Genomic DNA, 2,934 nt, shown 5'->3' with positions numbered 1-2,934 from the left:
TGCTCAGTCCTGGTACTCCTGGACCTTAGCGCTGCTTTTGACACCATTGATCACAACATCATGTTAGACAGACTGAGGCACTGGGTGGGGATCTCTGGTACTGCTCTAGAATGGTTTTCATCCTACCTGTCAAATAGGCAGTTTGTGTGTCACCGCATACTCACGTCTTGCTGCAACCGTTTTATTGGTGTTCCAAACTGATCTTGCATAGACTGCAAGCGGGAATAGGCCAGCTGAGAATGTGTGTAGCCAACAATTCTTCTGCCTATAGCCAGTACTTCTTTTTCTACACTTTTTTAAGAGTGGCTTAATGACTGCAGTTTTCAGGGCCTGTGGGAAAAAACCTGAGAGTTTTAACTTTTGTGTGCACGCAGATAGCACTCTCAAAGAAAACACAGGAATGATCAGAGAGAGCAACATCAGTCACCACAACCTTGGAAATGTCCAGACCCTTGGAGATGACCAAGTCCAAAGTGTGCCCCTTATGTGCGTGGGCCTCGTCACATGTTGAGTCAGTCCATAATTATCAAGAACACGAAACAGTTCTTTAGTCCCTCTGTCCTGGGGGTTGTCAACATGGATGTTAAAATCACCAACAATAACCACACAGTCAAAGTCAATACAGATTATAGACATCAGTTCACCAAAGTCATCAAAATGTTTTTCCTGCCAAAGATTAACGTTTAACAAAGCTAATTTTAGTGTGTTAAAAACGTTATCTGGCATTAACATTATCAAGTTCATGATCTACCAGCAAAAAAATCACATCTGCGTCAAGCTACCAGCTAATACGGAGCTATGCAACAGCAGCCGCCTGCCTTGAACAAATGTGTTGAAATGGAATTACAAGCCTGTAACTCGGGATGTCACATTCATATAACTAAAGGTTGAGGTGTTCCTCATGTACGCATTGGTGGTTCAGTGGTAGAATTCTCGCCTGCCACGCGGGAGGCCCGGGTTCGATTCCCGGCCAATGCAACAGATCTTTTATTCCAATTAATGGCTGTTACGAAAGATATTGTCGCTTAATTTCGCTTTTGACCAGTTGTATTTTATGGTTTCTTAATAATTCAGTGTTACCACCCTTTACTGTCAAAACAACGCAACGCTGCAGACGTGCATACATTCATAAACAGTGCTGATCATGAGAACAACCGCTCCTCGTTAGTATAGTGGTGAGTATCCCCGCCTGTCACGCGGGAGACCGGGGTTCGATTCCCCGACGGGGAGAGACTTTGTTTTTACCCCATCCAAATTTGTCATGCATAACTACAGTGGTCTGCTGAAATAATACCCGCACATTTGAAGATTTATTTTGAAGATTTATGAAAGGAAAAAAACAATACTATAAAACAGAATGGAAATGGTGGAGGCATATTTAGATGTTAATATACAGGTTTAGCAAGGAGTTGCAAGAACCTAAACGACTGTACTCACAGAGACTAAAACACCAGATCTGTGCAAACGACACCACTTCAAACAGGTCACCAACTACAAACCCCAAACCCCACAACAACTCTCGCCTGGCCAGATCAGCTTTTGCTTTGGGAAACAATGGGACATTCTGGACACCATCCCCCCGCGACTCCTCCTTTTAAGTCGTAAGGCCCAGTTCACCAGCTCACTTTACCCCTCCCCCTCTCTCTCAATCTCAGAGAGGAACGTCAGCAGACAAGAGGCAGAGCCACCGCAAAGCAGCTGGGCCAGACTCTGGCTACCCATCCACCGAGGATCACTGTGATTATCAGCTGTCTCCGGTGTTCACAAACATCTTTAACACCTCACAGGAGACATGCCATGTGCCGGTCTGCTTCAAATCCACCAAAATATCCACCACCATCATCCCAAAAAACAAGGAACACAGGACTAAATGATTACAGACCCGTCTCACTGACCTCTGTGGTAATGAAGTATTTTGAGCACCTTGTGTTGTCCCACCTCAAATTCATCAAAGACCCACTCCTGGACCCCTGTCAGCTACCACCACAAATACAATGTCATTCTGTGGGAAACACTGGTTCAATAATGGATGGATTACTGACTTTATGACCCTAGATTTCTAGTTCCCATTTATGTTTTGACATTCCACACCAGTCCATCTTCATCTTTATCTCAATCTTCACATGTCTTCTAGATATTCCTTCCTCCATCTACTCCAGAATGAAGAAACTCACAGTGCTCTCTATGCAAGCATTGGTGGTTCAGTGGTAGAATTCTCGCCTGCCACGCGGGAGGCCCGGGTTCGATTCCCGGCCAATGCAGCTGACTTTTTCATGTCTTGGCTGTTAACTGCAGGGGACGTGAATCCTTATTTAAAATAATCAATTAAGCAAAACAAAGTGAACAGACATAGTGGCCGATTCCTCATAAAAACCTAAGGAACAGTCCAACAAAGTGATCTAAAGTAGTCACTGACAAAATAACATAATAAACCAAAATGACTAAATAATAGACTGGCAGGTATTCAGGCGGAAACTCCAGTAATGAATATAGACAAATACAAACAATGGACTGGCGAGGACAGAACAAAACATAAATCAGTAGGCCGCGGTTCCCACCGGTCCTTAAAAAGTTTTAAAAGGTCTTAAAATAAAATCAGGGAAATTTAGGTCTTAAATTGTCTTAAATTTAGGTCTGAAAATGAAATATAACTACAGGTTAAAATAGCTTTCTAAAGTGTGTCTTTCTTTTCACAGTGATTAGTTTTTTTCCATGGATTATCCATGTTTGTTAGTAGTTTATATTGAGTTCAACAGCAGTGCATGAGTTACGTCTGGGCGGTATGGCCAAAAATGCTAAATGAAAAAAACTTCTGTTACGAGGTGTGGTGTGTGGACAGAGAGGACCCAAATGCTGCACTCAGAGGGAAGGAGGTTTATTGGGGGAAAAGGGGTGAGAGGGACTGGAGTGGAGGGAGAGGAGGACGTCGGGGAA

The 2,934-nt window shown here is 43.4% G+C and overlaps 1 protein-coding gene and 3 non-coding genes across 12 annotated transcripts in view; all 4 read left to right on the top strand.

Moving 5' to 3' along the window:
* Positions 1-2,934, top strand: part of pdca (phosducin a) — a 19,317-nt gene that overhangs the window by 6,516 nt on the left and 9,867 nt on the right. The window lies entirely within an intron of this gene.
* trnag-gcc lies at positions 908-978 on the top strand. The gene has a single exon. It is a non-coding gene; the product is annotated as a tRNA-Gly (tRNA).
* On the top strand, positions 1,159-1,230 carry trnad-guc. The gene has a single exon. It is a non-coding gene; the product is annotated as a tRNA-Asp (tRNA).
* Positions 2,191-2,261, top strand: trnag-gcc. The gene has a single exon. It is a non-coding gene; the product is annotated as a tRNA-Gly (tRNA).

The sequence above is a fragment of the Micropterus dolomieu genome, linkage group LG06 (genome assembly GCF_021292245.1).
Source record: "Micropterus dolomieu isolate WLL.071019.BEF.003 ecotype Adirondacks linkage group LG06, ASM2129224v1, whole genome shotgun sequence".
NCBI lineage: Eukaryota > Metazoa > Chordata > Actinopteri > Centrarchiformes > Centrarchidae > Micropterus > Micropterus dolomieu.
Note: the sequence above shows the minus strand (reverse complement) of the source record. Positions and strands in the feature narration are given on the sequence as shown.